Below are 9,125 nucleotides of genomic sequence, written 5' to 3'. Positions count from 1 at the left end.
AAACCGGCGGATCTCGGGTAGGGGGTCCCGAGCTGTGGATCTCGGATGAAAGGGGAACAAGGGATGAAGGACACAATGTTTACCCAGGTTCGGGCCCTCTCGAAGAGGTAAAACCCTATGTCCTTCTTGATTATATTGAAGTGTATAGGATGATTATAGAGTCGATCTACCACGAGATCAGATGAAGTAAACCCTAGGCGAGTAGGATGATGGTTGTTGTTATAGCCTCTACGGACTAAACCTTCTGGTTTATATAGACACTAGGGGTACTAGGGTTACACATGGTCGGTTCCAAGGAAAGGATAAACATGCCGATTCTTCTTATCTTGACTTGGAGGACACACCAAGGCATCAAAGACTTCATGTCCGGATATGGAGTCTCCTCGTAGTTCGGCCTTCCAGCAGTTGCAGTGTGACCCACCTGTCTGGCTCATGAGAGATAGGCCAGCAGCCGGAGGACACCCTAGTCCAGGACTCCCTTAGTAGCCCCCGAACTAGCTTCCAACGTCGGTGTCTCATAGCTTCCCGGGTTGTTGGTGAACATAAAGTCTCTGGCTTGCGAGGCGAGTTCTTCTCCCCCTCTATGCTCGAAGTAGTTCCCCTTAACCAAGCCTCCAAGAGTTGCTTAGCGAAGTTTGGCCATGTGTTAACCGGTTTATATTCGGGATCCGAACTACGAATATTACTTTACCTTGAAGGCTGATGACCCACAAGTATAGGGGATCTATCGTAGTCCTTTCAATAAGTAAGACTGTCGAACCCAACAAGGAGCAGAAGAAAATGACAAGCAGTTTTCAGTAAGGTATTCTCTGCAAGCACTAAAATTATCGGTAACAGATAGTTTTGTGATAAGATAATTCATGAAGAGTAACAACAAACAAGTGTAACAAAGGTGCAACAAGGTGGCCCAATCCTTTTTATAGCAAAGGATAAGCCTGGACAAACTCTTATATAAAGCAAAGCGCTCCCGAGCACACATGGGAATTATGGTCAAGTTAGTCTTCATCGTGCTCATATGATTCACGTTCGTTACATTGATATTTTGATATGTGGGTGGACCGGTGCTAGGGTGCTATCCTTACTTGGACAAGCCTCCCACTTATGATTAACCCCTCTCGCAAGCAGTCACAACTATGAAGGAAGAATTAAGATAAATCTAACCATAGCATGAAACATGTGGATCCAAATCAACCCCTTACGAAGCAACACATAAACTAGGGTTTAAGCTTCTCTCACTCTAGCAACCCATCATGTACTTATTACTTCCCAATGCCTTGCCCTAGGACCAAATGATGGTGAAGTGTCATGTACTCGACGTTCACATAAAACCACTAGAGGAAAGACATCATACATCTCATCAAATTATCGAACGAATACCAAATTCACATGATTACTTATAACAAGACTTCTCCCGTGTCCTCAGGAACAAACGTAAATACTCACAAAGCATGTTCATGTTCATATCAGAGGGGTATTTAATATCATTAAGGATATGAACATATGATCTTCCACCGAATAAACCAACTAGCATCAACTACAGGGAGTAATCAATGCTACTAGCAACCCGCAGGTACCAATCTGAGGTTTTGAGACAAAGATCAGATACAAGAGATAACTAGGATTTGAGAGGAGATGGTGCTAGTGAAGATGTTGATGAAGATTGACCCCCTCTCGATGTGAGGATCGTTGGTGATGACGATGGCTTCGATTTCCCCATCCAGGAGGAAAGTTTCCCCTGTAGAATAGCTCCGCCGGAACCCTAGATTGCTTCTGCCCAGGTGATACGTCCATTTTGCATCATGTTTTCTTACCATTATTTATGATGTTTTTATCCATAATAATGCTTTTTGGAATATTTCTAATGCCTTTTCTCTCATAATATGCAAGGTACACACCAAGGGGGAGAATTCTGGCAGCTGGAAATCTGGACCAGGAAAAGCTATGTCAGGCTACCTATTCTGCACAACTTCAAACAAGCCGAAACTTCATGGGAATTTTTTATGGAATATATAATAATTATTGGAGCAAATAACTACCAGAGGGGGCACCAGGTGGGCACAACCCACCTAGGCGCGCCAGGGTCCCCTAGCGCACCCTGGGGGGTTGTGGCCTCCTCGGCCCACCTCCAGTGCCCATCTTCCGGTATATAAGTCATTTTAACCTGGAAAAAAATGAGAGGAGGACTTTCGGAATGAAGCGCCGCCGCCTCGAGGTGGAACTTGGGCAGGAGCACTTTTGCCCTCTGGCGGAGCAATTTCGCCGAGGAACTTCCCTACCGGAGGGGGAAATCATCGTCATCATCATCACCAACAACTCTCCCATCTTGGGGAGGGCAATCTCCATCAACATCTTCAACAACACCATATCCTCTCAAACCCTAGTTCATCTCTTGTGTTTAATCTTGTTACCGGAAGTATAGATGTTGGAGGATCCATGACAATATAACTTCTATCCGGATATAAGAAAGCATAACCCATTATGTCATCTTCCTTGTCCAACATCAAATTTTTAGCATGTAATATTTTAATTAGTGCTCACAATCACAAAAGATGTCCAGGATAGTATATTTATATGTGAAACTTCTCTTTCTTCATTACTTCCTATTAATTGAAACAATGACCAAAACTATGTTTGTCGACTCTCAACAAATTTTATTCATCATACTCCTTATACGTGAAGTCATCATTCACCATAAGATCATTATATAATTTTTTACTCGTTTTTATTCTTTTTCTTTTCTCAAGATCACAGAAAGAAAGCAAAGCCCTCAACTCAAAGCTACTCTTTATTATATAACTCACAGACTCGATTACATAGAAAGAACACAAAGCAAAGCTCAAAGCTAGATCACACCAAAACTTTTATTCTACTAGATGAAGATGTAACCAAAAGGATCGAACTAAGAAAAATGATAAAGGTAAAGATGTGATGGTGATACGATACTGGGATGCCTCCCCTGAGCTTGGCACAAGCCAAGGGGAGTGCCCATACCTATGTACTCATTTTTGCTTCATCGGAGGTGGTGATGATGGAGTTGATGATGTATCTGTCAGCTTCATTAAGGTGTCCTTCATGTCCTACAATTCTCGGAGTATACTTTGGAGCATATTTGCATTCTTCTGAATTTCCTCGAAAAGATGCTTATTTTCAGGCCACCAAGAACTTTTCCCTGCATCACTTTCACTTGGACGAGATATGTCCCAATTGGAGGGGATATGTGCACGAGAAGTATTCTCCACTCCATAGTTATGAACCAAATTATGGAAGTTGTTATGATGTAACCTGTGTAAGGGCCTCCTAGGGGAAGCCCTTCCCGTATCTCTTGGCCTTCATGTTTGCTCATAGTCCCTATTGCTTGATGGGGATTTGGGATAGTGGAGATGTCGGCCAGAGTACTGCTCTCCGAAGCCGGAGGCCGGACCTCAAGCGAATCTCCTTCATCCTCCTCCAACGTGACTCCCTCGTCATCCTCCCTCCTGAGTTCCATCTGCATCAACCAAGCATCGTCTTCCACATTGTTCGAGGAGGAAGAAAACATGATGTCGGGTCTTGAAAACTCTGGCAGAAAACAGCTCGAAACAAGAACAAAGGAAATTGCCGTGGTATAGTGGTCAAAACTTTTGGGAGATTATACAATGATTTTTTACCGACCAAAGAAGTGTACTGCAAGAAAACGGAGTCCGGAGGGCACAAGTTGTGGCCACAAGCATGGGAGGCGCGCCCAGGGGGTAGGGCACGCTCCCATGGCTTGTCGCCTCCTCATGCACTTTTTGGACTACTTTTTATTTTCCTAATTTTTTAAATATTCCAGAATGGAGTAAAATTTCTATTGGAAAAGTTTTGGAGTCGTTTTACTTACCGTATAACATACCTATTCCTTTTCAAGGTCTGGAGCATTCCGGTAGGTCTCCCTTATGTACTCCTCCGGTGTTATGGTATTAATAATGTTGGTTTCAACATTTATGGGAGTACCTGATATATAGTGTTTGACTCTTTGCCCGTTTACCACCTTCGGGTAGTGCCTTCGGTGTTGTTGATCTTGATGGCACCAGAATGGTAAACCTCCTCGATAATGTAAGGCCCTTCCCATTTAGAGAGAAGTTTTCCATCAAAAAATGTTAAACAAGAATTGTATAGCAAGACACCTACAATATTGAATTCACGCTTTTGTATCCTTTTGTCATGCCATCTTTTAACTTTTTCTTTAAGAGATTTTTATTTCTATGCCCCTGGTTCCTTACCTCTACTCATTCATCCCCACTCTGTTAACTTTTGCTCACTTTTCCCCACTCCCTTGCCCGAAACCCTTAGAACAGGTTATAACGGACGTTGTCGCCGGGTCAATTCCTTTGACCGTTAACTCTAACAAGTGGGGTCGCGAATACGTGGGTGCATGCAAGACCACAGTTGTGGGGTAGCACGTGTCCATGGACATGCTCGAAATGTCCCATCATATAAAGAGGGGCAACCACCTCCATCGCCCCTACCATTTTCCCCCAAATCCCCCCTTCCGCATCATCTTCCTCTCCCCTATCGGCGTCGTCTCGCTCTCCTCCACTGCCTCCACCGCACCGTCTTGCTCTCCCCCACCACATCCTCTTCCTCACCTTCACTGCCTCCATCTGTCAGATGGCTGACGCTCGTGGCGACGCCGGCGCAGTGGCCGGAGATGTGGTGGAGCTGCAGGGTCAGGGCGCGGTGACCGCGGATGTTGGCGGCGTCCACGGCGGTGCGGGGAAACTCGCAACTGCTATGGATGTGGTGGGCTCCGCCTCATTGCTACAGAAGGTGACAGCATTGAGCGGCGCAGTCCATCCCGATGCCCCCGATGCGCTGCTTGCCGTGGAGCAACAGGTATTTGCACTTGCTTAGCTTCTAGAGTTAGTTGCTCCCTAGTTGCATTGGTTAGATTGTGGTTCATACGGTAGTTCAGATGGTTAGAGTAGTTGGTTTGATGGATGGGCCAGGTTTTTTTGTATGGGTTGGGGGGATGGGGGTTTTTCGACTAGAGCTTGTTGGATAAATTCATTACAAAAATGCTAGATGTTGTGAACTATGATTTTAGGTGCTGCAATGATTGGGGTTTTTAGATTTGGATAAATTCGTTTAAAAAATGCTAGATGTTGTGAACAGATGCATGCTTATTTGATTTGTTTTTAGTGCTCATAGATTGGGTTTTTTTAATGCTACTCAGATTTGTTGCCTTAGATTGGGTCCCTATTAGATTTCTGTTTGAATGCTACTCAGATTGGGGTTTTGAATGTCATATTGCCAAATGGAATCTATTGATTAAGAAGGTAGTTATGTTTAGAATCACAATCATACCGTATGAATCACAATCATACCATATGAATCACAATATAAATTTGAATGCCATAACCAAAAGTAACCCTTGATTCATTAGTATATAAATTTGTCCACAATATGTAGTTATATTAGCTCTGTTGTTCAATTTGTGTGCATGACAATGGAAAATGCAAAATAATGATCATAGTATATTGGGAGTATATTAGCCCTATGATCAATGTGTCATGTGTGCATATCTAAATTTTCAACTGGCTTTCGTATTTACTAGTGATGGATGTAAGTGTATGTTTAGGAGGATGATGGTTGGGGGTAGAAAGAGGAAGCTTGCCCAGTATGACCCGTATGCTCCAAAGGAAAGTGATGGTGAAGAATATGAGGTAAGCCTACTTGAAATTTAGGTTGTTCATTTAGTTCCTTTGACATAGTGTATCCATGAATCTATAATGTATTAATGTAACTCAATCATGTGTGTAGTATGATTCTGGAGATGAAGTGTGCAAGGGCAACGTCGCATCCTTCATAGCCAAGGAGGTGGTGCAGATCAAGGCCAAGGGAGTTGCTTCCTTCTACAACCGCAAGACCAAGAAGTGGCACTGCCCCTACTGCACCACCAAGCCAAAGCCAAGGGATGGCCGCTTCGATCACCTTCTATCTCATGGGAGGATGTAGCGATTCATGGGGAGGACTACATGATTAGGGGGCAGCATGGTGCCCTCGCGAAGGCCCTGACTCCGGCGTGATGTGATCGATGATGTGATGCTGTGAACTGAATCTTTAAGTTTATCTGTTGGGTTACTTTTGGTTTGTTGAACTGAATCTCATTGGTTATGGTTTGTTGAACTGAATTTAGTTTTCATGAATTTGGTTATGGTTGGCTATGTTGATGCTAGTAATCTGGTTGCTATCTATATTTGTCTGTCCTTAAATTTGCCTGTGGTATATTTGTCTGTCCTGAATCTATGGTTAGTTATGTTTAGATGTTGTGACCTATGATTTTAGGTGCTGCAATGATCACACATGTTATGTAGGAAATCAAATGCATGCTCCAAATGAGATCATGTAAACCTTGGCAAACCTGGACAGTATAAATTCAAGAAAATGCAAAAACAAGTAAAACCTTGGCAAACTATCTATGTTTGTGTAGGAGATCATGTGTGCAAAATTTGAAGTGATTTAGAGGAGGTCAAATAAATTTGAATTTGAGAAATATGCTCCAAATGAGCTAGGGTAAACAGCCCATTTGTAATCAAGTTTTTTTGGACCTACTCTAAATGAGCCAAATGTTTTTTTATTAACACATATTCACTTTCCATAGTCTACATTCAAAGTCTCACTATTTTTTGAATTAATCTTCATATTTTTACATTATCTTTTAAAAACATTTGCTTTAATATAAAAACTATTAAAAACACATTTGAAATATGAAATTGGAAAACTAACTTCAGATCCTTCTTAATCACTTTGAAATAAAGCTTTGGTGATTTTTTTGAATTTTTTTAAATTTTTCAAAAGCAGAAGGTAACCCTACCTGCTCTCCTTGAACTCTATGAAATCATGTACATGATAGCTCATATGTGTGAAGGTTTTCTCATGAAAATGACCATAGACCAAGTTTATGATTTTTGGTTGGTAACATGTCACATAAGACAACATTCTACGCAAGTTTTATATTTTTTGAATTTTTTTAAATTAATGGTGCTCATTTGACCTCGATCATGCCAGCTAGGATTTTTTCATGAAAATGATCATAGACCAAGTTTAGTATTTTTCCTCATTATTTTGTCTTATAAAACGACGAACGACGAAGGTTTCATATTTTTTTTCAATTTTTTAAATTAGTTATGCTCAGTCAAAGCCTTCGAAACCCCGTTGACCAGCTCAAAACCCCTCTAAACCCTGCGGGGTTTCGCCTAACCCTAGCTCCCAACGTCAGCTGTCCGATCATACCCTCGCGCCAAGCGACAACCCTCAGATCTGGTCTTCTAGAAGGAATTATGTGGGCTGGCTGCATGCAGGCTCCACACTGTTGGATCACAAGGACAGCTCCGCATCGTTGAATCCTGGGGAGATCCGCGAGAGGCGATCCTATTGGTTGTGCTCGGCTGCTCGTCCACCACTGACTCCACGAAAAAAACGTTGTTATTAGGCCCAAAAGGAAACCAAGCTCTGGTTGGGCCGTGGAATTGCGTCGTTTTTTTGCATCGTTTGCTCTATTTTTTGTGAACTTGCTGGCTTTGTATTTTTTTTGCACCGTTTGAAATCAATTGACATTGCATAACAAAATTTAGTTCTTTTTGTTCTATACAAATGCAAAATGACCAAATTTTTAAGGGCCAAATTTATTTTTCTCATGCAAAATGGCCAGAAACTATTCAAAAATTGTCTCTTTTTATTCATATAATATATATGACCACGGATTCCCGTGCGTGCAATTAGCTTCTTTTTCAAACCACCATTTCCCACGCGTGTACACTCCTGATGCTGCGGTGGGTCCGAAAATGGGCTACTTCACATTTGACCCCCGTTATTGCCATGACCAAATAACACGTAGCACTACGTCTATTTAAGCCACCCTCTGCATCTGCCATCCCTCATCCATCTCCCATCCTCTCTGCCATCTGCCCTTCTTGCTCTTCGACCACTTCTCCTTCTTCTAGCACATCCTCAGCCATGCAAACACAATCGCTAAAAATTCCTTTTCCGCAGTAGCATAATTTCTTTGAGCAATATGTAGAGTTTTACTAGCAAAATGGATAACATTTAATTTCTTATCAACTCTTTGTCGTAGAATAGCACCAACAACATAATCACTAGCATCATACATAATTGCAAAGTGGAGGTTCCAATCAGGTGGTTGAACAATAGGTGCAGAAATTAAGCCTTTCTTAAGTATTTCAAATGCTTCTTCACAATCATCATCAAAAATAAATGGGACATCTTTTCGCAAGAGATTAGTGAGAAGCCTAGAAATTTTAGATAAGTCTTTAATAAATCTCCTATAGAAACCAACATGACCAAGGAAACTTCTTATACCTTTGATATCTTCAGGACACGCCATTTTTTTCAATAGCATCGACTTTAGCTTTATCCACTTCAATACCTCTTTCTGAGATTTTGTGCCCCAAGACAATACCTTCATTAACCATAAAGTGGCACTTCTCCCAATTCAAGAAAAGATTAGTTTCTTCACATATCTGCAAAACTCGATCAAGGTCGCTTAAGCAATCCTCAAAAGAAGTTCCGTAAATGGAGGAATCATCCATGAAAACCTCAACAATCTTTTCACAAAAGTCAGAGAATATAGCAGTTGTTGGATTTTGGGTTCCAGCAAAACCCTTGAGGTTTGAACACTGGGGTGCGCACGAAGATCTTTCCCCCCAGCTCACGCTCTCGCAATGATCTCAGAACCTAACTCGCTGAACCCGAAGAACAAAGGACACAGGGTTTGTAGTGGTTTGGGCCACCGATGTGGTGCAATACCCTACTCCAGTGTGGTGTGGTGGATTGCCTCTTGGGCAGAGGATGAACAAGTAAAAGGGAAGAATAGCCTCCTGAGGAGAGGTGTTCTTGGGCTCGGTGAGCTTGGGTGGTTGACGATGGAATGGATCCGATCCAAGATGAGTTGCCTCCTACTTTGGTGGCTAGTACTATTTATAGAGGCCCTGGTCCTCTTCCCAAATGTTAGGCATGAAGGGATCCCACAACGGCCAATTTGAAGGGCGACAACTAGTACAAGCTATCCTAACAAAAGGTGGTCTTCGCCTGCCAAAGGCTCTGGTGGTGACGCCGTCCTGGGCTCCACGGTGACCTCCATCCCA

Source organism: Triticum urartu, chromosome 2A (assembly GCF_056163025.1).
Source record: "Triticum urartu cultivar PI428250 chromosome 2A, HENAU_Tu73, whole genome shotgun sequence".
Taxonomy (NCBI): Eukaryota; Viridiplantae; Streptophyta; class Magnoliopsida; order Poales; family Poaceae; genus Triticum; species Triticum urartu.
This window is presented reverse-complemented; position numbering follows the sequence as displayed.